Source organism: Phyllostomus discolor, chromosome 12, assembly GCF_004126475.2.
Source record: "Phyllostomus discolor isolate MPI-MPIP mPhyDis1 chromosome 12, mPhyDis1.pri.v3, whole genome shotgun sequence".
In the NCBI taxonomy this organism is placed as follows: Eukaryota; Metazoa; Chordata; class Mammalia; order Chiroptera; family Phyllostomidae; genus Phyllostomus; species Phyllostomus discolor.
The window spans coordinates 35,820,278-35,845,769 of NC_040914.2; the positions used below are offsets into that span (position 1 = coordinate 35,820,278).

The 25,492-nt window shown below is 46.6% G+C and overlaps 1 protein-coding gene across 6 annotated transcripts in view; it reads right to left on the reverse strand.

The window, feature by feature from the left end:
* MEF2A (myocyte enhancer factor 2A) overlaps positions 1-12,288 on the reverse strand; it is a 102,020-nt gene extending 89,732 nt beyond the window's left edge. For 2 of the 6 annotated variants that reach the window (XM_028502252.2, XM_036012958.1), the window contains exon 1: positions 11,765-12,286. The gene's annotated coding sequence lies outside the window, so the exon portion shown is untranslated. Of the gene's footprint in view, positions 1-11,764 lie in introns of all 6 variants that reach the window. The other 4 variants (XM_028502254.2, XM_028502253.2, XM_036012962.1 and 1 more) reach the window with 3 other exon arrangements.
* Positions 12,289-25,492: the final 13,204 nt, after the last annotated feature.

The following is a 25,492-nucleotide window of genomic DNA, read 5'->3' on the forward strand; positions in this document are numbered from 1 at the left end:
CCAGAGGGGCTGTCAATGGCCAAAGCTGGATGATCTGAGCAATAAAATAAATAATGACAGTATAACATTATAACCTACAAAATAAAATATCTTTGGGTCTGTACTAATATAAATAAGTGACTAAATAAATGACAGAGACAACTCTTCATTATAAGACTTTCAAATGGTAAATGAAGGGAAAAAAACTACACTATGTAAATATGACAGAAATAACCACTGTAGTAAATTCCACTAATGGATGCTAAAATGAGTGGGTCAAAGCCTGCAGGGAAACAGGAAATTTAACATCGACTCTCCCCCAAAATATCATTTTCAAAGAGAAAAACCAACTTGACAATGAAGAAACCAGTAGAGGCCACCTTAATCATGTGAGCAAAATTAACATTATCCGTAATAAAACACTGACGTCATGTACCCGCTGATATAAAATGTACCTCCTGGTGTGATACCATTACTCTTTCGGCATTATGGCCAAAATGCAAAATCCCAAATGAATCACAACAAAGCATCAAACCAACCTAAGCGAAGGAAAAGACATTCTAAAATGTAAAGACTGGTACTTCTCAAAAGCGACCAGATCACAGAGACAAGAGAAGAATGAGCCAATAGCAAGCCTTCTCCTTACACTCTTGGTAGATAAATAAATCCCCTCGGTTCCCTCCCCACTTCATATCTTCACCTCTCTCCTCTCCAATACCCATTTCGCAGCCAGATTGCTGGGCCTTGTTACGACCAGGACCTGTCCGCTCTGGGAGTCAACTGTACACCCTACTCCCTGACATGCCCCTCACCCACCCAGGCACTCTCCCACGAGGGGCTGCATTGTCTCCTCGAGCCTGCCCCTCCTCCTGCGTTTCCTTTGTCAGTGAGCTGCCCATTCGTTCCCTCAGGTGCCCAGACACCCCATCTGCACCCCTGTTTTTCTTCCACCTTCACGTGCCCTCCTTCACTGAGTCCTTTCCTCCTACCTCCGGTATCTCCCAGATCCACCAATTTCCTCAGTCCTCATCCCTACAGGCCACCTCATCCCTACAGGCCACCTCGCCCCTTTCGACCATCAAGAATTTGTTGTAACACCCTCTACTGTCCCTGCCTACTAGCTTTAGCCCTCTCCGAAGAACTCTCCACAGTGCAGTCAGTGTTATCCTTTCAATCAGTCTCCTTCCAGGCTTAAGATGCTCCCGTCTTCCCCAGAAGAAGCACAGATTCCTTTACATAGTTTAAGGGCTCTTCACAACCTGTTTACCTTCTCAGCCCACCTCCCCCACCCAGCCCTCTCCCCAGTGATCCACCCACACTCTTACTCTAAGTTTCCCCAGGCAATTCAAGTTCTCTAAGTGCATCTCTGTCCTTAACACAGGCCTGGTGAACACGACCCTCCCTCTTCACAAAGCCATCCTATTCCCTCTGCTGGCTTCAGCCTAAATTGAAGGTGTCACTAGCCCGGGAATAAATTTTTCTGTCGTGATTAAACCGAGTGAATCGCCCCTGCTTTGTGATCCTGGAGAGCTCTGCACTGTCTACGTCAAGCACACAACAGAGGGAACTGTAAACACAGACACATCCACACTCCAGTCCACACGAGGGTGAAAGCCAAGCCTGGGCACTGGGACTGGGTGGTGAACCCAGCCCCGTGGACTGAGTGCACATGGGAACGACCATTACTGTGGGATACATTGCGGAGAGTTAAGACCCAACGAGTCCTGGCTCCGGAGCACAATATTCTTTCCACCATACTTAGTGGCACTTAATTTTACTTTCATAAACAATTCAATGTTAATTAGGCATAAAGCATGTAAAGTTAAAAAGGATCTAGCTATCAACTCATTTTATTAATTAAAATGATGCCCAGAGAGGTTATTACTGGCTAAAGAACAAAACACTATAAAACAGCAATGCCAAGATTAGGCATTTTGATGTTCTTTAATTACATACTTTAATCTCAGGAATTAGCATTTTAAATTTTGAAGTGAAAAAACATTAAAGTTTTTCATTTCTTCTAGGATAGCAGAGTGACTAAAAACAGAAGTAATGAATCACCAATTCACTTTAAAGAATCCACAAAATTACCTAAGTGTTATAACATAAGAATGTTTAATTATGGTGTAAGAGTAATAAAGATAATACTGACTGAGTCATTTGTATAATTATATGTTATAAACAACATAGGTATCAACTATATTCAAGGCCTTGTGGCACACACTCACTGAATACATGAAGAAACATAAAATAGGGTTCTTACTCCCAAGAAGCTTAAAGTGTTTTTGGAAAACAATACCCAACCATCACAAAATTAAACAGAAAAATTAGATGAAAGTAGTCCCTTAAATTGTTAACATTTCCAAAGGAAAAGACTTTCTTCTAAGGAGCTTCAGGAAGGTAGAGAGAAATTACAATCTACTGCCTGAGGAATCACTCAGAATGTCTTAGCGTGGCCAGCCAGCTGCAAGGGCTCTGAAACCTCACTATCAGCAAGCATGGCTACCGCCCAGGTCTATGTTTCTGAAGACCCGAAGAGAAACCAGGGCTCCCCGGAGAAGTGGCTGTGTCTAAGACAGCAGTAGGAAAGGCAGAGGGTGAGTCTGGAATAACTTTTTGTCCCAGAAGAAGTGGTGCTCCAAAAATGACAGGAGAGGTGAAAGCAATCAATGAGTTAGGCTGAAGGAAAGGGCACCCACTGACCAAATGTGAGTGGATGTGGAACATCGAAATGAACACTGTACAACAGTAATAGAGTGTTTGCATTTATACTGGTATCAAATAAGCAAATGAGAAGGAAAAGTTTCTTTACAATGGAATAAAATGCCGACTAATAAATGTGGCAGGAATAATACACAAACACCATTTTGGAACCATTGTGTAATTGACTCAGGCAAGAATCGTCAATGAAAGGTGAAACTATTATATGACCATTTTACAGAGGACTGCATATTTACAGTCTCAAATTGTCTCCCCACCAAGTATTCAATAATAACGAAGATGACAATGGTAACTTTATGAGGAGGAGACTGGCAGGCACACCTGAACTAAGTGGTCCAAGCAGACATCACCAACAATGGGTCACACTGACATCCTACTGCCCCTGAGGTAGTGCAGGAGGCCATGTCATCGCTTGGGTGCTGTTCCTGCCAAAAACGCACAACCAGAGTCTGATGACAAAGGAACAGGATGACAGACACAAACTACTGGACACCCTACAAAACAAAGGTTCTGGACTCTCCAATACTTTTGATATTGGGGGACAGGAAAAAATGTTGAAGGGCTGTTTCAGATTAAAGAGAGATGATAACTACAATGCAAAGACAATTATAATGCAATAGATAATGCTGGGTTAGAAAAAAATTCTACTAAAGGATACAATTGGCACAATTGAGATTTCAACAGTAACTGTATATTATAGTATCCACATGAAACTTCTTTAATCATACTGTGGTCATATAAGAATGTGACTTTGTTCTTCGAAGATATCACCTGAAGCAATTAGGGGTAAATGATCCTGCTGTGTGCAACCCACTCTTCAAATGGTTCAATAATGAAAATATTTACAAGAGGAGGAAGGAGAAGACGCAAAAGGAGATTTATAGAGTGTACTCCTGCTATTACTTTACAAAACAGACAGATGTTCAATGACCTTATACATTTAACATGTGGGTGCCTCGTTATCAAGGTACATGGTGCATTCGTACAGCATGTCCGTCTGCCCCTGCATGCATCTGCGAGGTCTCACGTCAGCTGGTAAGCCTCTTTGATACATTCCAGAAGATGGAATCAAGGAGCATCAAGCTGTAAATAAAATGAATACTAGTATCTCTTTCCACACTTCGGGCCACTCTGTAAACACAAAAAGTAATAAAGCAAACACGCCAAATGTTACCACTTGGTGACTGGAGGTGACAGGCATATGGAAATTCATTGTACTATTTTTGTAACTTTTCTAATTTTTTTCCAAAACAAAAAGTTAAAAACAAGACAAAAAACCTTTTTGTCAATACTAAAAGTTTACTTTGGGTAACTGAGCCATCCTAAATGACAAGATCTTAACTCCCAGATTCTTCTCTTCCTTTCCCTTCACAATCCATGTTAAATTAAGGTTCCACACTATTAAGGAAGGGTTTTCAGTATCAAAATCAGTATTTTGCTAAGTAGTCCCCAACTTGCAAATGGGATACATTCCAAAAGCCCATTTGTAAGTCAGTTGTTTAAAATGTGGAATGATTTTCACTATTACAAATAGTGTTAGGTTCCTAATGCCGGCCACAAAAGCTCTCCGTACACCTTTGTTAGCAACACAGTTGAATCAGTATTGTATTTCATGTACACTGTGTTAAATTGCACAGTCCCCTCCCCCGAGCCTTTCTGAAGTGACACAAAATTAGGTGGATAAGTTAAAGGGAAGAAATGGAAATGGAGGGGACATTGGTTAGGAAGGAGCAATTAGTAACCAACTACACTGTATAACCCAGTTTTTACAGGGACAGGCATTTCAAACTGGAAGTATAGCCCTCAGTAAGACGGCTACTCACTGCCCATCTAAAAGGCCAAATGGAACATCAGGAAATGCCACTTGTGCTCAACAGCTCTGAGATCACCGCCCTGGCCCAGAATGCTGATGACAATATGTTAATACATATACAAATACATAAGATAGTATATTACAGTGGGGAAAGTACCTTTATAATTTTTAAAGGCGGGCTGGGAAAACTAGTTTTGATTGGTCATTTTATTGGGTTGCCAAAAAAGTGTGTATGGTTTGTTTCATAAACTATGAGACACATTTTTTTCATTTTCACCAGTAACTTTACTGCTCTGGATATTTTGAGTATATCGACTATGTCCCACTATTGGCTTCCAGCACACAGAAGCCAGGGGAGCTGATAAACATCTTCTAATGCATAAGACAGTCCCACAGCAAAGAACTATTTGGCCAAAGTGTCAACAGTACCAAGAAATTTCACAAACCACTTCTGACACATTCGATCACTCACAGCACCTTCTCCATGCACTGCACACATCTTTACTTGCATTTCAGTTGCATTTTCACCTTTCTTGAAATAATAAAGCATAATATGCCCAAAAATGTAGCATATTTCCCTCCATCTTCAATATTAAATGGTTGCACAAAAATTCACCAATTTTGGTAAGTTTTTAAATACATGCTGATATGACAGCTGTCACAATACAATCTAACAAAATTGTTCTGAATGAAGTTAAAAGACAACTAAGCACTACTAGAGCCATCATACAGAAAAAAAATAACTAAATGAACTTTTTGGCCACCGCCCAGTAGTTAGGGAAACTTCAGCATTTACTGAGCATTCACTATATACCACGATAGCCTGGAGAAGACTGAGCATTCACACAGAGCAAGATAGTCTTTGATGTAGGAACTCCACCTAGCAGAAGAGAATGACATCAACTGGAATACTCCAAGCATTCTAAAATGGCATTTATTCTACACATAGTGTATTAAGAACAAGGGAGAAAAGCTTCGTCCAGGGAGATTAAAACTGGTATCGCAGATGACATCTGAGCTACAACTTAAAGAATGAATGGTGTGATAAGCATCTGAGCAAGGGAGCATGCTGGCTCCGGTAACAACACGAACAAGGATACAGAGGCACTCAGTCCAGTACTTCCTGTCTTCCCAGTGCTAGGCAGCAGGCCAACACCTAGAGACCCAGCTACCAAGCAAGGCCTCTGCCTGCATGGAGCTTCCGTGCAGGTTGGAGAGAGACCATAAGTAAGCAATAACTAAGCAAAACAAGATACGTACACATTCTGAGTATCTTAAGGAAATAAACAAGATGTGTGAAACAGAAACTAACAAAGTACAACATTAAACAACAGCATGGTCTGCCTGAGAAAGTGAGATTTTGGCCAAGTTCCAGAGGATTAGAACATTCAGTCTTACGAAGAAGGTGTTAAGCAGGTATTACAAAAAGTGGCAAAGACCCTAAAGTAAGGACATACAGCATTTAAAGATCACCGAGGGGCCCCTGTGGCTGCATCCAAGGACTGAGGAGAAGAATGATGAGAGGAAGAGGGGTGAGGAGGAGAAAGATCAGGGCACGCGGGCCAAGGAAAGGAATACAGGCTCCATTTCAAGAGGAATGGGAAGTCATAGGAAGATTCTATGCAGAGAAACGACATGATTTAGCTCCTAAAATAATCCCTGGAGCTGCTGTGTGATGAAAAGAACTTCAAAGGAGCAAGAAAAGAAACAAGAAGCCCCGTTAGGAGCTACCACAGTAATTCATGCAAGAGATAATGATGCCTTGAAATTAAGAGGTGGCAGCGAAGACTAAGAATGGTGGATTGGCTCAAGATAAATTCTGAAGGAACAACAGAATATGTGGATGAAAAGGATTTGAGAGAAAAGAAACAAATCTAGAAAGATAGCTTAAGTTTCTGCCTCAAGTACTGCCATTCACAGAGAGAGAAAAAGCCGGCAAAGACACCAGCTTTGGGGGTAGGGGGAGGAAGAAGATTGGGGGAAAGGAATAAATAGCTATATTTTAGTCCTATGGCTAATATTATGTTTGAAATTCCAACTCGATTCCCAAGTGGATATCAAACTCAGGGAAAATTCTGGGCTAGAAAAAATAAAAGTGGCAATCATCAGCATTCATGGCCTTTCGGGGAAGAGCAAACAGCTGGCCTTAACTGGGTCAGGGAAACTGAAGGACAGTGGCTGACAATGAACCTGGAAAGATGGGGTAGAATCCTATGATGATGGGAGCCATGACTGAAATGACAGTGATGGCAGTGGGAGTAGCAATAGCAGTGGCAGGAACAAAAATTACTGCATTTCATGTCCCAAGCATTGTGCGGGAAGCCTTTCTAATACACATCTCATTTAGTCATCTCAACTACTCCATGAAGTAGATAATATTATAATCACTGTTTTTATACACTGCACTGCGAAAAGACTGAGAAGTTGGCAGAGAGCACAAGGTCCTAGAATGGGTGTTCTAACTACGGCAGTCTGACGTTAAGTGACTGCCTCTCTGCTCATTGTCTATGCTGTCAAAGCTTTCTTAAAGAAGAATGGCATTTAGATCTGAGTTTCAGAGGTATGATTTCCCCCTCTACGTAAAAGCTGGATTGTTAGGGAGGGAAACAGATGTGAGAGAGGGCGGACAAGTATTAGTCAATGCAACAGCACCTTGTTTTAATAAGCCAACAGTTACCTTCCCAGGATCAATGAGGAGGATGCCTTTGTTCCAAGGGCCACAAATCGTGCCTCAAAAGTACTCCAAGTCAACCAACCTACACAAGCACACTGCTGGGGACAAAAATAACCTGGTGAAAGGATCCAGCTCAGGCAGTATAAATTTACCATCCACTTCGAACATATTTCTCACAACCTAACTTTATTGATGGTTGAGGTTTTGGGGGGGGTTTTTTTAGACTCATAGATTAAAGTTTATATTTTTGTATAAGGACGAAAATAAAATTAGCACTGATTCAAGGCAACCGTAAGAAGAGGTGCCTTGGTTGATGCTTATTAGAAGTCTGCCTGGAGCCTGGTTTTCACCCATGCTCAAGGCTCCTCTGGCTTCCAGCACCACCAGGTAATACACTAAGAAAGTAAGCTACCCGCTGTCATACACCAGTGTTCAAACATTGGCATTCCACCTTAGAAAGCAGCCAATTTTTTAATTTACATGCCTATGACTTCATCAAGTGGTTACTAAGATAATATTAAATAAAAGATTAAGTTCAATAAATACTGATTAAATTCAGTAAATGTAAGCAAATATTAAAATCAGTGAATAACAAATATCTATATTAAAATTAGTACCTACTAATTATGTGTCAACATATATCATGTGCTACGCGTAAGACGTTAACAAATGGGTTTACACTGAATCATATAAATTGGGCACAGGTCCATATATTATCGAGGACACAGATAAAGCATACACAGACAAATCATTTAGTTCCGCAAAGAGGGTAGAACGAAGTATAAAAAATTATACAGAGTAGGGCAAAAATAGGTTTATAGTTGTTTATATGGAAAATAATACAATTAATAATATTATAAGAACAACTGTTTCAACGTCCTCACAATTGTGAACTTGCTTTTGCTCCATCCTGTAGATTACCTACTAAAAAGCTATTTTAAAACACACCTATTCTGGGTATGTTATAAAAATATTTTTCTAATTTTAAATTTTAATTACTGTATCTAGAAGACACAGGTAATTTCCTAAAGGGCACATTTCACTAAAGAGTAAGAAAAAATACTTATATTTAACTCTAACTTTTTCTAATGTTTGGGGAGATTATGGAGGTTAGAATCAAACAATGATTACAGATCACAAACGTAATGTAGAACAGCCAGCTAAACATTTATGTATAACCTGACAGTGCATTTAAAGGCTGGGGTACTGTATGCCAAACAGACACACGTGCGTTCTCCTGCCTGTGCACACTAAATGGAGCCCTGTGCTCACAGGCACTACACGTACAAGCGTCAGGCAAAGCACCCGAGTCATTTCACGGGAAGAAAGGGATGTAGGGAGGAAGGAAGGAAGGGAGATCGGGCAATGTGTGTTTTTGTACATGAAGCTTCAGGCAGTGCGTTAGAAACTTTCACACCCTTTATGTCATTTAATTCTAGCAATTCCAAGGGCAGGTAGTGTAACTCCTTTGGATTTTACAGATGCCTATAATTTTGTCGGCAGTGGAGCCGAGATCTGAACCAGGATCTGAGGACAAACGGCAGGTCTTCCTTCATGAGGACTTGCAGGTCAGCATGAGTTCTTCAAGCGTCCCTTTGAAGGAGGTTATCTAACTGCCAGATGGACATGATTTTCCCTATTTATATTTCTCTAATTTCTTAAACGTTGGGAGGGCACTCCCTTCTCCATCTACTAAGAATGTTCACAGATTCTCTTTCTAATCTAGAAAAAAGCAATACTGATCATTTTCAACCCATGGAGCAATATTTGCACTGCCACATCACTGATTAAAAAAACTTCAGCTAGACTTTGTAACAGTCATAGGTACCATGAGTATATCCTGCAGGAAAACAGATGGGGGTATGGCCCAACTACCAGGTAGAATAAATGCCCACAGACAATGGAGAACCATCATCGCTGTATGTCCTCTTGTGAGATTAAAAGCAGCAAAGGGAGGGGAAAAAAGGCTTTCTAAAACCTAACCGACAGCATGCTACTTCCCAATAACAAAATTTGTTTCCAGCTGCCTCCTTGTCAATCAGAACACAAATCTCCCAAAGATGTAAGTGAAATAGTTCAAACTTTAAAATCAAGTTCTATTAGACATTTCCATAATTACTTAACCACCCTCAGAATACACGTCAGTATTTCTCTCTTGGTAACCAAAGAAGTAATGTTGCTATTGCTTGAGTAGTAGTAAAATTAATGTTAACCTGCATGGCATTCTAAATGGAAAATACAAACCTATACTGCAACTGTTTTGAAAAATAAACCACCACAACACTCAACACCTTCAAAAGAGCATTTCCTACTTCATTTACCGAAAACAACCTTTGTCACACATGCCTATTAAGGAAACATAACAACTCTAAGAATATGGAAAGAGATTATTCTCCAACCGTAATTCAACCCGGTGACACTGATTATTTCTGAGCCCCAATGAGCTCTTTGCTTTCCACTGAACAACCCCCACCCCTCACTCACATCCCTTAACAATTCATTTTTTTAAAAACTTTCCCTGGAAAGTAATTTGAGTTCAATATAATTTCATCACATTTATTCCAATGTGAAAAAAAAAAAAACCCTAGTTTTAAACACATGTGAATTGCATGAGATCGGCAAATTTGTTTCAGGTGGGCACTATTCAAGACATTGACTACTTTAACAATTAAGCTTCTTTTGGAAACAATCTTGCAAATTGTTAATCTCAAGACCCAGTCTAGAAAGTATTTAAATCCCAGTTTTAGCTCTTCAGAATACTTTCATCATTTTAACACCATTATCACAACTTTTTACAGTAGGCTCACTTAGATCTCAAAGTGACTCCAGAATCACCGAGGGCATCGCCACACAGAACAAACTAATCTTAATATTTTATGACACATAACCGCGATCACTACCTGTGCTAAAGTCTAAATAAAAGTGGCTTCCACTTTCGTGAAAACGTCTTTTATTTCTTCCTACAAAAGTTACCATACAGTTAAAGAAAACTAAGCCCTCCAAAAAATATACCCACCAAAACACACACACACACACACACAAAACCCAACAACCCCAAAAACCCAAACCAAAAAATGGACATACAAAAGCTACAACAGTACAATAGTTATTTTCTCCTTTCCAAAAAAAAAAATATTAAAGCTATTTTGTTTACTTCTTCCACAGAGTGACTGTTCAAGTACTGCCAAGGTAACAGATTTTAAAACTGACAACTGGAGTACTCGGCATTGTCAAAACAACACAGCTGGATTCTTAAAGGGAAAGTACTCGTGCGTATGTAACGTGCACCTAATTACAGCTTCAGAAAACCTTGTCTTCGTAGAGTAATACGTGATACGAGACACAAAGGAAACACACCGCGCTTTAAAAAAAAACACACACACACACGAAAAATCAGACAAGATTTGTTTTAAGGCACACACACACCACTGCCTGTCGTCCACACATCGCAGCAGGCCTGTCTGGTAACGCCATTCCCGGAATCCCAGCCCCGCGGAAAACTCAGACGCAGGTCCCTCCGCGCTACACACAGCTCCCCGCCGGCCGGAGGAAGCGGGCTCGCTCCCCATCTCAGCCCTCGCGCTCCCAGTCCGCACTTCCCACGGGGAGAGCCGTTTCCCCGACTCACGCAGAAACGCTCACCTTCCCCCGGAGTTGTTTGCGCGGTGTCACCTACCGACCGAATTCTCACTGTTCCGCGGCCGATGACAATCGAACTCAAAGGCAAAGTTTCTATCACGCCAACCCGTCCCCGCGAGCCGGGATCTGTCTGCCGATCCTTGGACGCCCGGGGCGGCGCGCGGCGCCCTCCGGGAGCCCTCCTTCCCCGAGACGTTTCCCTCCCGCAGGGTCCGCCGTGGGCGCCCGCAGGTGCCCCCGGCCCGGGCCGCCTCCGCCGCCCCCGAATACCGACCCCGCCATTGACATCCACACTCAGGGAGCGTGCGGACCTAAATGTTCCGCCCCGTTAGACCAACCTCCTCCCAAAGCAGAAGTGGGGGAACTTCTTCAAGTCCCACCACAGCGCAGAACGCCCCCCACATTGGGGGGTCCACCCCTGAGGGGAGACCCTGGCCTCGGAGCCAACAAGGAAGGAAAGGGCGCTCGGGCGTTCCGCCCCGGAGAGGCTCCGGGCCCCCAGGGAACTCCTTCAACTTTCAAGAAGGTGACGTCTACCTTCGCCCCCCAGCCCCAAACGCCGTGCGTGCTCCCCGAGGTTCAACCAGCGGAGTCCGCGCTGCCCAGTCCCCCCGCGGCACCCCCTCGGTCCCCGGGCCAGCCCTCGGGGCACCCCGCCCCCACCTCCCCAGGCGCCTCGCCCCTCGGTGCCGACCCCTCTCGACCACCTCTGGTCGCCTACCCGGCACCCCGCCCGCCCCAGCGCCCAGAGCCTGCGATCCGGCCTCCTGCCAGCCGGACGCCGCCCTGTCCTGGTGTCCCTGGGGCCAGCGGGCTCCCCTCCTCGGTCACACCGCATCCCGCCCCAGCGCCCCTCAGCCCTAGCCTGGCCCCCGGTCGAAACGCTGACCTGACACCACCGGCCCCGAGGACCCAGCCCCACCGTTCGCGGCCCTCACCGTGTCTCCGGAGCAGCTGGCGGGCGCACACACGCTGCAGCCAGGACCCGCCACCAGCGCTCTGCGTCGCCCGGAGACGCCTCCTTCAGCCCGGGACTCGCCGGGACATCCGCGCACGGATCCCCACACCGGGGCTATTTTTAGGAGACAGGCCCGGGCCAGACCGGAACTCGTTCTTGCACGCGCGCATGCGCACTCGGCGAGAGTGCCTCAGTGTCCCTCCGCCAGCCTCGCCTTCTCGCTCCTTTCTCCCGAATCCCTGTCGTGCGTATCACAGAAGGTTTCCTTTTGGAGCTGCTTTACCCCCTCGGTGGACCCTAGAGTCTAGAAATGGGAAAGACAAAGGTGCGGACTAAAACAGTCACACTGATTGGAAGCCAGAGCTACTCCGCAAGGACAAGAGGGGCGGACTATGTTTTTCCGGGTGGGTGAGGAGACAGATCAGCCAGCACAGGAAGGGAGATGACGGCGGTTTGGCGCCGGCCTGCGGGATGGACCTTGCTTTCCTCTGAAGGCGTGTTCGCCAGGGAGGGATACTGGTCACTTGATGAGGGCTGGGCGTCTCCCAGGGCGGGGCGGCCCGGTGGCGTCCCGTTGGCGTCTAGGACCTCGGCCCCCCCGCCCCCCTGACCAGCCCGCAGGGGCCGGGCGGAGCGGCTCCAGTGACGCTGCGCGTGGCAAATGGCCGCGCCTGCCCGCGGGCGGCAGCCAACCCCGGGCGCCGGGGGGCGGGGCCGCGGCTTGGGTGCGAGAGTTCCGCGGGGTCTTGGAGTCCCGAGCAAGACAGCGTCCTTCGAAGCACCCTGGGTGTCCCCAGCGGGGCCGGGGCCAGCCCCCCATCCCCACCCCGCTCTCGTCACACTCGGCCTCTCCCGACCTCGGCTCGCCACACCCGAGCCCACGCCCTCTTTGCGGTCACTGCCGCACCTGTGCTCGCGCTTTGGCCGCCGCCAGGTCAACCTCGTTGAGCAATCACGATGGTACTCGAGCCCCTGGTTAGGCAGCTGGGATCCGGCCAGGAGAGAGTGGGGCTTGAAGGCTGCTGGAAGGCCGGCGACCGCTTTGGGACCCGTCGGCCACACTCACCAAGTCGTGGAAGAGACACAACCTCTTAATCTTTTGTATTAGTAACAGTTAATTACTAATAGGCATAGCCAGTGTGCCTTGAGCGGTATACTATGTGCCAAACATAGCTCATTATTTCTTACAACATCGCCATGAACTGGATTCAGTTTCTATTCCCATTTTACAGAAGAGGAAAGGGAAGCAGAGCGCTCAAGTGACCTTCTGAGGTCACCAAGGTTAAGGGGGCTGATGGGGGGGCTGACGCTGAGGACTCAAACTACCAACTGCTCTGCATACCAACCGCCTTTTCTGAGAGAGGTGCAAAGCAGACGTGCTTGGGACAGCTGTTCTGATTGGTGGGGTCATTCCTTTTGTGGAGGAAGGTCATTAGGAGAGGAGCCATTGTCGGCCCTTTAGTCCAGAAGGGTGCTCAGCTCCGCAGCCTTTCTAAGGCCACACTGCCTACATCTGTACCTCTTATGCAACAGACACGGCCAAATGCTTATTTTTCTATGAAGAAAAGAAATTCAAGCCCTGGCTGGCGTAGTTCAGTGGATTGAGAGCGGGCTGCGAACCAAAGTGTCGCAGGTTCGATTCCCAGTCCGGGTACATGGCTGGGTTGCAGGCAATGATCCCCAGCAACCACACATTGATGTTTCTCTCTCTCTCTCTCTCTCTTGCACGCTCGCGCGCTCCCTGCCTTCCCTCTCTCAAAATAAATAAATAAAATCTTAAAAAAAAAAAAGAAAAATTCAGTCCCATAGCGCTTGAAAACAAAGTGACTGGGGTCGGTGCACAGACTCCAAGAGGCTGTGGGCAGAGGAACTGGGAAGTTACAAAGGAAGCTGGAGGCTCGCAGGCTTCCTCCCTCAAGGAGCAGGCAATGGCCTGGGGAAAACCCAACTCAAAAGTGGCTCATAAACACCAGACACTGGAAAACAAATCTGGAGTGCCACTGAGAGCCCCCACAATGTCTGTATCAGAGGAGCCAGCCACAGGGACAGCCGGGGGGAGGGGGGAGTAGAACATGATAAAATTTGGTGTCACTAGGCAAGTCACGTGGAAATGCATGCTTTTTAACCTGCCAGGAGCTGCCAACCCAGACGGATTTGACTTCTCTGCTCCAGGAACATAAAAGTTACCCTTCAAAGACAATAGTCTGAGGTCAGGGGACTATGAGCAATGGCTCCTTCATTCCCACCTGTCCTTCTCCCCAGAAGCAGAACAGGCTGTTCCAGAAGATGTTTTCACCCTCTCGGCTCCACCCCATCCCCCCACCCTTGCAAAAGCTAACTGAAGACTCAGCTCACACTGACCATCTCCAACCTATTCAAATGCTATTGGTCACTCCAGAGAGCCAGACGGAGAACTTGGCTGTCAGTCTGGCCAAAGCAGAAATGAACAGTGTTTGCTTCACCTAAGGAAGCACCTCTCTCCCCAGCACCCCCTGGACATCAAAGCAGTTGTTGAAGAATTGCAGGGAGTGGTAAGAAGGAAGGAAGGAAGGAAGAGTAAGTTTAAGAATTTTAGAGCACAGCAAAATCCATTAGCAAAATATAGTCACTCTTACTTGTAATTAAAGTCGCCAGTTTTAGGAAATCATCACAGCCAGTGTTCAGGTCTTGAAAACGTACCTGGACTCCGGCGTCTTCAGGAACTTCCGGCGCACAATGTGACGCAGACCACGCGTGTGAGCACTTCTGTTTGCCGGTAGTCTTGGCGGTGACTTCTGAGGAGCAGCACCTGCCCATCCTCCCACTCCTTCGGGCCCTCTTCAAAGCACTCAGGTGTGTCTGAGCTGAAGGGACTCACCGTGTACTGGGCACCGGGACATCGAGGTGAGGAAAAGCAGCTCTTCCTTCAAAGTGGCTGGTACTTTCGGGGCGAGATACACCTTAAACCACAAGCCACCCTAATGGCCACCAAAAGAGGGGTTTCCCGTGGTACTAGAAGAGCACAGATGATACATCTAAGGAAGAGAATTTAGGGAGGGCTGCTGGGAGGAGGCAATCCACAGTGGATCTGGAACACAGGTGGCACACACAAGGCCCACGGGCCAAATCCAGCCCTCCACCTTGTTTCTTCCCGGTGGCCGCACTTAACTGTTAAGGAGTAGTTACGTTTACACAGTCCTAAAATGACATTCGGCCCTTTGAAGGCAATCGTGAGGCTGATGTAGACCCCCGTGAAAATGAGTTTGATGCCCCTAGATTCTAGATAGCCTGAGGATGAAAAAGGGGGCCCTTTTACTGTATCTTGATCTGCAGAATAAAGCCTGAGCCCCCTAGGAGGCAGGGGATCCAGACCACCTGGCCAGCCTCACGTTCACCTCTTCCCGCCGGACACCTCACCATCCCCGTTCAGAAATCGGCGAAGCTTCTCTGCACGCAACGTTACTTCCTCCTCTCTGCAAGGTGAACCCCTTGTATCTATCGAGTCTCCACTTGGGCATAATTTTCTCCAAGACTCCTTCTCTAACATAATGCCTGAGTTGGAAGGTCAGTATTCCGTTAGGTATGCCTACCTCCTCCCCTTTAGAGAGGGAGCTCCTGGAAGACAAGAAGTGTGGTTGCCTCCTTCATTGATCTAGCACAGTGCCCGGCATGTAGATCATCAAATAATTGTCTGTTGAATATTTATGAGCAAGTGTTAGGGGCAAGGGCCCCTTGAGGGAGGCTCGAGAGAGAACCCACAGCCAGTGTAGCGTCCCCGGAGCCTGGATCCGGTGCAGGGGGATGAGGCTGGGAGAGTGGTCGGGGGTGAGATGGTGCCAAGCCTTAGGTCAAGCCAGGCATTTGGATTTTTCTGAAAGCAATGGGAAGCCATGATGGTTTAAAGCAGGTGAATAACATGATCTATTAGGCATTCTAGAAGGATTGCTTAGGGAAGAAGTTGGGGGTAGGGGAGCAAGACTGGATGGAGCAAGACACCCAGTGAGGAAGACACTGAAGGTGGAGTCACCACCATGGGAACACCCCCTCCCTGAAGATCTCCCCGGACTGTCCCCACACGTGCTGATGGCTTCCTGTGTGTCCCCGTTCAGAACAGGCTCTGACCCCACAAGAGGGCTCAAGTCAGCACATCAATACCCCAGCTTCCTCATGCCTCAGGAAGACAATTCTGAGGCATGTTCCCTAAAAATCACTCAGGAAAGGGGGGGTCCAAGTGGATTACCCCCCAGGGGTCCTCAGGAGTGGTGCATTCACTTGCACGCTTTTTATTGTCTCCTCCCTTCCCTTATCTCACTTCCCTACCTCCTCCCAGCACTCCCCAGGATCACCTCTCAAATACAATACCTGCACCAAACTCCTTGTTATAGGGTCTTCTTCTCAGGGGACTCACTGAGGACAGATGGTAACTGAGATAAGGGAGAAAGAGGACCTGAATGAAAACAGTTGCCTGATCACTGAGCCTGGGGTTGGGGACAGCAGAGGAGTCTCAGGTGCCCTCCCCAGGCTCCTGGTTTGGGCTCCAGGGTGGATACTAGCAGCGCCATTTGCCCGGAGGACACTGCAGGAAGACGAGGCCCACAGGGCTGGAGGGCAATAGGATGGGTTATGTCTGCTCATGTTGACTTTGAGATGCCTGTGGGACAACACAGCCTTAGCCCCATGCAGCTGGAGAAGCGCCCAACTAGCTGAGCCAGGAGGGCTTCCTGAAGGAGGAGCAGTTCCAGCAGAATTTTAAAACCAAGGAATATAGGCTGGTAAAAGGGGGAAATGAAATAAGGAGTAGAAGAAGTATGACGGGGGTTGTGAACAGTAAAAAAGAAAATGGATTCAGAAAGGGGAAAAAAAATAAGTTACCCAAACCAGGGAAAACTAGAGCCAAAAGTGATCGGGGCAAAAAAGAGTCTCGAGGGCCCTTTAATTCTGTGAGCTGCTCGGGCACAGGAATCAGGCCATGCCGGGCCTGTTCAATCCGGGTCCCCAGGACTTGCACACAGGTGATGTTTATTAAATATGATGTGAGCCAGGCACAGTGTCTCAATAAATATTTTTCATGATGTCTCAATCTTGGATGAGTATAAGCAATTAATACAAATTGAAGGTTTGAATGTGTTACCCTCAATTAGCGGATTCTCCAAATTTAACTCTGTGTAAAGGGCTTGTGTCTTGTTGAGAAATATCACATAGCAGGGAAACCGCATGTGCTCATAAGGTCACTTACTTGTAAATCTGACATGAGACCTAAGGACTTCTCGATATTTCAGAAAGTCGAAAGTCCACATTTTAAACGAAACCTAGAGATGAAAACACACTCCACTGTGTCCTGTACGGTGTGAGTACTTTAGAGTTGAAATCACTAGTGTGCATGTGCAGGAGAGAGTCTTTTTTGCACATTTCTTTTCTGTTTCCAGCTCCAGGATGAACCTCCAGATCTGAATGCCATTTCCCAATGAAAGGAACCAGGCTCCATGGAGAGATGACTGATTCCCGGACTCAAGGAGGAAACAAACCAACCAACCAGATAATTCCGTGTGCCACAAAACAGGAAGTGCTCACCAGGTGGTGAGACCCTGTCCAAGGGACACAGGCGTCATCCTGAAAGAGCCGCCGGTGGCCAAAGCTGGGACAATTTGAGCAACATAGCAAATCACGCTAGTATTGGATTGTAACCCACAGAATGAGATAAATACCCACGAGTCCATTCTGATAATACATCATTGGATGAATAAATACATGAGAGAGAAAGCACACGCCTTGCTTACAGGAGAATTCCAATTAAAAATGTAGAAGACATGGGAGCAATACAAAATCAGAAAGGCACCACAGTTAATAACGACAGCAGGCAGAAGCTATCAGTGGAGGCGATGATTAGCGGGTAAAGGAATAGTGAGACACAGGACCATTGCATAGCCTCAAAGCAGCTCCTACAAGGTAGTTCCTAATGACAAAGGGACAAACAAACAGTAACTTTACAGCAGAGAAATCAGCAGACACCAGCTCAACCAAGTCAACGAGGCCAGCCTCGCCAGCACCCAGGTTTATGGACATGATGTACCCTGGGAAACGGTGCGAAGAAAAGGACATGTCCCTTCTTTGGTGTTCCTGCTAAAAATGTGTCACTGACCATGAGAAACAGCAACAAACCCCGTTGGAGAGACATTCAACAAAATAACCGACCGGTGCTCATCAGAAGTATCCAGATCAGGAAAGACAAGGAAAGACTGGGGAACTGCCACAGACAGGGGGAGAGAGTGAGGAGACACAATGCCAAGCAAAACGGGATCCTGGATTGGATCCTGGTGCGAAAAGGAGACAGTGAGAAAACTGGCGAAATCTGAGCGGTGTAGTTAAGTGTTATGTCGGTGTTAATGTCCTGATTTTGAGCATTTTACTCTCCCAATGTAACATAACAATTCAGGAAGCTGGGTGAGTTTCCTGTACTGTTTGCAACCCTTGGTAAGTCTAAAAGTATGTGAGGATTTTTTTAAAAAATGTATTTCATGTGAAAATACTTTAGTATTCTATCATTTATGCAACACCCCAATAGTTACCCTCACAGGGAGTGAATACAACTGGTATAAAACATGTTTACAATATGGAGTGTGTTCAACTTCCAAATCGGCAACAACATGAAAGCTATTGGTAAAAGTTTATACCTATGAATGTTCCGAGGTGGCCAATGTTCTGAGTTGAGGGGAAAAAATAATTAAATGTTTCTAGTTGCAGCGCATCGCAGTAGGGCCCGTGTCTCCCATGTAGCTGTTCCTAAACATTAGAATGGGCATCCGTTCATTAGAAGTTAAGCACCCACATGCCATGCCTAACTTCTAACTCTGCCCATTACCTTTTTTCCCCCAAGCATTAAAAATGTTGTTTTCACTTTTCTTATTTGAATATCACACGGGCTTTTATTCTTGAATGCCTGATAATGAAAATGATGAATGCAGGCTCTCAAAGGAGGAGATGAAAGGCCTTCCCTTTGCTCATTTTATGTTCTTACATGTCAAAGTCTCCATGAAGATTAAATAAACTTTGAAAACGTCAGGAACTAAAACTCTGACAGCTGGGTGTTTTATACAATCGCACTTCAAATGAGTCTTTCAGTTTCTCTCATGTGTTGTCATTTTGTTAGGTTGTATTTTTTTTTCTCCCGCGCGGAGTTTATTCAGACTTTGTGATTCTCTCCGCAACCCACGATGCATTCACACGATGATTATAGTCATTTCAAACACTCAGTGTATTTTCTTTTCATTTTTTGTGTCCCGTCCCCAAAAGCTGCATTTCACATACCGCCCCCATACCCTACCCACATCTACCCCTTACCTAAGAGGTCATGGTCTCTTCCTCCTGTCCTCTTTGCCTATGTATTTTTGTCACAGATATTTGTTCTAAAGGCTGGAATTGTCCGGTTCCCCCTCAATAATTTCTTTCAAAATGCTTCCCAGGCATTACCAGGCTCTGTCTGTGGGACGCCCGTTTAGACCTAGTCAAGGCCTGTATGTCCCTAAGTCCTAAGATTTCACACAGAGAGAATGGCCTCTCTGTGACAGCCACATTATACACATCATCCCCAAATTGCAAATTAGGATCCAGCAAGGACTTGTATATGTTAGAAGGTTAAAATTTGAGAAATCTTGGAGGAGCCCCTGCAAAGGTGAGACTGGTCTTGTGGGCTTTGGTTTCGATCACGCCCCTACCATTCTCCAGGTGGGTCCATCAGGGCAAGCTGCTCAGCTTCTCTGGACCTCCACTGTCCTACCTGTAAGGTTATTCTGAGGACTGAGTCATCCACCTAAAGCACCTACACGTAGCCATCGCAGGTAGTAGCCACCTGTGTGGTTCTTCATGGATTCCACAGACTTCCACTGGGCCTCCCTGTGTTCCAGGCCCTGTTCCAAGCACCGAGAATACAGAGAGGCTCCGTGTTCTCACTTGGCTTGTAGTCCTGGGGTGCACAGGCAATAAAACCTAGGTCCACAGGAACACGTCGGGTGGTGATCGGGGCTACAACGCAAACAACACGAGATCATGAGGGAGAGAGGAACGGAGCGGATGCTGTAAGCCAGGGGCACAGGGGGCTTCTTGGAGGCAGGGACATTTACACTGGGTGACCAGGGAGACCTGGGCAAGAGAGTCGCAGGTGGAGGGAAGGGCAGAGTCCCCCGGGAGGGACTGAACAACAGGGCAGGGTAGCCAGGCCTGGGGCATGCATGGCTGCTGCACCCTCGTTGCCTCTGTGGACAACAATGAAAAAGCAAAGGATTTGAGGGCCATTGGGTGTGTACAATTGCTCCCTTCCTGTTCCAAACGGCCAAGCGAGGAAGCCCTGGTAGTCAGCCATTTTCTAGCTACAAAGGGGCAGGAATCTAAGTCCAACCAGAAGAGGGAGGGTTCACTGTTTGAGAGATTCGGGGGCATTTCCAACTGCTCGTAGTCAGGCTGGGCAAGTGGCAGACATGGCCTCTGTGCTTAGCGCTAACCCTGAGCTCCTGAGAGAAAGGAGACAAGGAAGGAAAATTGTCACTAAGAAAACCCCGACAGACTGTGCGGGAAGGCCTGACATTCCATGTGCTGCCTTAACCTCTTTGACCCTCCCAGAGTCCCAGAATCTTAACCATGAGCTGGCCCCCCATTCTCATCAGAGACACATGCCTCCTGCCCAGCCAATTCCCCAGCAGCCAGGCCAGCCAGCCACACCCACCTGGCCCCAAAGCTCACCGGTTCCATGCCCTGCCAGCCCACATGTTTATTCAAACAAACCCGTCCCCTTCTCCTGCAAGGGCCAGGGGTCGTCTCACCCCCCTGTTCCCACAAAGCCTTTCTCCCACAGCTTGGGCTGGTATGCTCAGCTCCTGGGTGCAACTGCCCCATGGCGCTGCCTGGTGTTGGATGATCTGCTCCCCAGGCTGTGAGCCTAAGTGACAGATAAATGTCCACCAGTCTCATTCATCCACTGTCCTATGACCACACCTCATATTACTTAGGGTGGGGTCCCTTCCGCACCAGCAGGGTGGGTAGGAAGTGATCAGAACACAGACATCAATTGCTTGTCTTTTTTTTTCCCCCAAGGTTATTTTTACTTCCTTCTTTCTCTTTAAATCCTCACCTGAGGATACGTCCACTGATTTTTTTTTTTGTTTTTAGAGGGGAAGAAAAATATCGATCCGTTGCCTCCCGAACATGTCCCAACCCAGTATCAGGGGATGGAAACCACAACCCCCTGGCATAGGGCACAATGCTGTGGTCCACTGAGCCACCTGGCCGGGGCTCCAGTCACTTCTCCAGGAGCCACCAGGGCCATTGCACTGGTTAACGTGAGCCCTGACCTCAAGAGCTCCTGCCGGTGGGTCCTGGGCGCCTTCACCCACCCTGGCAATGCTTCTCCACGTCCCTGGCTCCTGGCCTTTCTCCCCAGATGCTCGTCTTTAATATGAGGGATGGCCCTCGGGCGTGGCGTCTTACTCACCAGTGCCTTCGCCAGAGTCCCGCTGAGGACCTGACGCACAGTAGGCTTCCAAGAAATGTTCCCTGAGCGAGAGAATGGATCTTTGTCTTCCATCAAGGCAAAAAAGGCAAAAGTGTGGAACATTCTGGTCTGATGCAACCGCTTGAAAACGCGGTTTCAGTTAGAGCCAAACTGACCAGCCCAGAAAATCCGAGAATGGAAAATCTATTTTATCCCGGGCCTCAACAGAGGAAGGAAATACTGGAGGTCAGAAAGCATGGTTTTCAATGTTCACATTAGCCGACTATCAAAGTGACCTTTTTCTGTTGTTGTTAAGTGAGGCTTCATTTCCAGGCTTCCATTTTCAATGAGGTCCCTGTTTTTGTCAGAAACGTCAACCTCTGCCGGTTCGTTGCACAACCCCTGGCTTCTCTTGGCCCTGCGTAGCCTTGGCACGATGGGTGTTTTTGGGTACACGCTGTAGGCAAGATTTTTATGAGGCCTGATCCTTGTCTTGCCTTCATTTGATCATGGAGAGCCATCATTCAGCGCTCAGGTGAAGGCAGACAGCATCCCTCAGCACCACGCAGGTGAACGCCACGGAAAATGATAAAGCATTTATCGCGTGCGTGTCTACAGGAATGCCGAGAGTCTTTCCAGAAGTCATGCTTTGGCACGTTGTGGGAATTAAGCACAAGCTTCCAAGGGGCTGGGTTCTCTCCTTGACAGGCATGTGCAATTTCCAGCAGCTTGGATAAGTTGGGCTCAGTATGGAAAAAAAAAAAAGAAGAAGAAGAAGAAAAAAGAAAAGAAAAAAAAGGCGCAGAACTTCATCAAAGTTCTTCACCAGGATCTTCGGTCCTTGGGTTTGGATCTATAAGAAGGTGCAGCCCTGGCTGGTGTGGCTCAGTGGATTGAGCGCCGGCTTGTGAACCACAGGGTTGCAGGTTTGATTCCCAGTCAGGGCACATGCCTGGGGTGCAAGCCAGGTCCCCAGTGAGGGGCATGCAAGAGGCAACCACACACTGATGTTTCTTTCCCTCTCTAAAATTGAATAAATAAAATCTTTTTCTTAAAAGGTGCATTTTTTGAGTACCTTCTCTTCGAAATACCTGTCCCCAAACTGCACACAATGGCAGAGCTGAGGTTACAGAAAGACTCCGATTTTTCACCTTGTGCATTAAAACACACAAAAAGGTTTAGTAGCATGCTGAGTTGGCAAAGGTAAGTAGAAACAGGCACTCTTGTGCATAGCAAGAGTGAAAAGTGGCACAATCTCTTCGGAAGGCAATTTGGTCAATATCTGTCACAGTTTTATATGGGCATTACCGTTGGCCCAGCCACTCCGCATCTCAGAATTGACTCCATAGAGATACTTACATATATTCATTATAGAGCTGTTTATAGCACCAAATTCAAAAAAGAACTATCTATCAAAGTGAGATCATATGTATACACACACAGATATATACATATGCATGTGCATGCACACACACACACACACACACACACACACACAGGTGTGTCTCCAGATCAGTGGTTTTCAACCGGAAGAACATCTGGTAACCCCTGGACACAGCTGGAGGGGGCATCTAGTGGGCAGAGCCCAAGGATGCTGCTAACCCCCCTCCAGCACACCGTTCAGCCCTCCTCTCTGACACAGGGAACTGTGCAGCACAAAATACCCGCAGGGCTGCGGCTGGCAAACCCCTCTTCCAGACGATCTGGCAGTTTTTCGCAAGTAACGACAGGAGCTGCCTCTGAGAAGGGAAACTAGAAGACTGGATGTCCCGACAGAAGTTTTATAGGTGCAGAGTCTGCATTCAATGTGGTAACTCTTAAGCAGTTTTAAAATGCACGTTCTCGGGCTCTCGCAGGCAGGGTATCGGAACGCAGCGGGGCCCACGGGAGGCACTTCCCTGCCTCCTTTTGCCTCTCATCTCCTTGCTTGGAGCGGATGACAGACACAACAAGTTGGGGATGAGAAAAAGGGCTTTGAATTCACAAATTCCTAGGCCATTTCCAGCCACCCAGAGACAGAAATGTCACTGATGTGTTGACTCTGAACATTAAGTATGTCTCTGCTCAGGTAGACTTGAAAACGTGGCGGTGTAGACAGGCTAATAACACTCTTTTCTTTCTCCATATACACGAATAAGATAAACAACCTCAGGGATATACATACCTCTTTTTTGTCTTGAACGGGCAGTTCCTATAATTCAAATAATAAATGATCTCTTCAGATATTCTTTAAAAAAAATTTTTTTAAAGATTTTATTTATTTTTAGAGAGGGAAGAGAAGGAGAAAGAGGGAGAGAAACATCAATGTGCGGTTGCTGGGGGTCATGGCCTGCAACCCAGGCATGTGCCCTGACTGGGAATTGAACCTGTGACACTTTGGTTCACAGCTTGCGCTCAATCCACTGAGCTATGCCAGCCAGGGCTTCTGTTTTGTTTGTTTTTTTTTTTTAAGATTTTATTTATTTATTTTTTAGAGAGGGAAGGGAGGGAGAAAGAGAGACAGAGAGAACATCAATGTGTGGTTGCTGGGGGTCATGGCCTGCAACCCAGGAATGTACCCTGACTGGGAATCCAACCTGAGACACTTTGGTTCGCAGCCCGCACTCAATCCACTGAGCTACGCCAGCCAGGCTCTTCAGATATTCTTAATACCAATTCAACGTTAGCAGGTAGAAGCCTATCCACAAGCATTTGCCAAGACAGATCTACAAGGATGTTCATTGCATCATTGTTTATAAATGGCAAGGTCTAGAAGTAAGAAAAAGGCCCAGAGGAGAAGCGTTACATGAACTGAATCGCCATCATTCTGCAGAATAGTCTGTTGGTAGGAAAGACCTCCAAGATGTATCACCTGAAAAAAAGGCAAATCACAGAACCGTATCCATAATACACTCCTTTCTGTGTAAATTATTAAATATATATATTTAAAATTCCATCCTGGCATATGCACATTTTGCTTTCTGGGAAGAATAATTTTAAAAACCTCTTAACAGTAGGTCCTTTGAGGAAAGGGAGAGGGGTGGGGAAATATCTCAGGTAGTTCCCACTTGACATTCAGAGTCTCACACTTGGTTTCAACGTTCTGATCACGCACACATGCACGCATTTTTTTTTTTCATTTTTCAAAAGAGGTTATCAGGATGGTGAGAGTAGAGACCATTTAAAAAGTTTGTCTGAGTGTTCCTTTTTATTTCTAACGAGGCACACAATATTAAAAATACCATAAAAGAAAATGTAAAAAATATCAGAATGCAAAAGAGGCAAGGGGTGAGTGAATTAAAGAGACCACTTAAAACTTTTCTTTTTTTTTTAAAGATCTTATTTATTTATTTTTTAGAGAGGGAAGGGAGGGAGAGAGAGAGAGAGAGAGAGAGAGAGAGAGATCAATGTGTGGTTGCTAAAGGTTATGGCCTGCAACCCAGGCATGTACCCTGGCTGGGAATCGAACCTGCGACACTTTGGTTCGCAGCCTGCGCTCAATCCACTGAGCTATGCCAGCCAGGGCTTAAAACTTTTCTTTAAAAATTATAGCCATTTCAATGTCCAGGAAAATGGCACACATGTGAGCCTTTGGATATGAGCGATACCATTAAACAAATGTGAGTAAACACTTTGTTATTATCCTTATTATGATGGTGAGCATCCCTGTATCTGTTAGCACTGTTGAGTGCCTGCTGTAAGAAAAAAACACCATCATTAACTCTATGAAGGAAGAGAGTTCAGATGTGGACACACACATATGTCCCTTGAGTCACCTGCCAGCAGAGGCGATGACTTTACATCAAGCCCCAGGGCAGTTTCTATAGGGGCTGGCGGCAGGGGCTGAGTGTACAGGGGACCCCCTCCAGGGAGGCAAAAGTCCACGTTATGGAGGAAGCTTTAGGATCAGTACAGCTCATCGTGTCTAATGTCAGGTGGCGCGTGACAGCCCAGCGGTCACCCCGACAGGTGCTGGAGCACCTGTCAGCAGGGCTGCTATGAATTCCAGAGTGTGCCACAGAGAGGGCCCGGGAGCCGCCATCCAAAGGGTGAGGAGGGGTCTGAGTCACCACAGGGGCCCCACCTGCAGGTCACAGCTGTCCCCGGCCTCAGGAAAGCGGGCTGGTGGCCGCGAGCAGGTGTCACCTCTAACTGCTGTTTGTCCAGAAGTGGACAGCTCGGTCACTCAGCTGTCAGCCATTCTGGGAAGCATGTGTTGTGGGGTCAGGCGCTGTGGTGGATGATGCTAGTGCCTAAAATTGTGAGGGT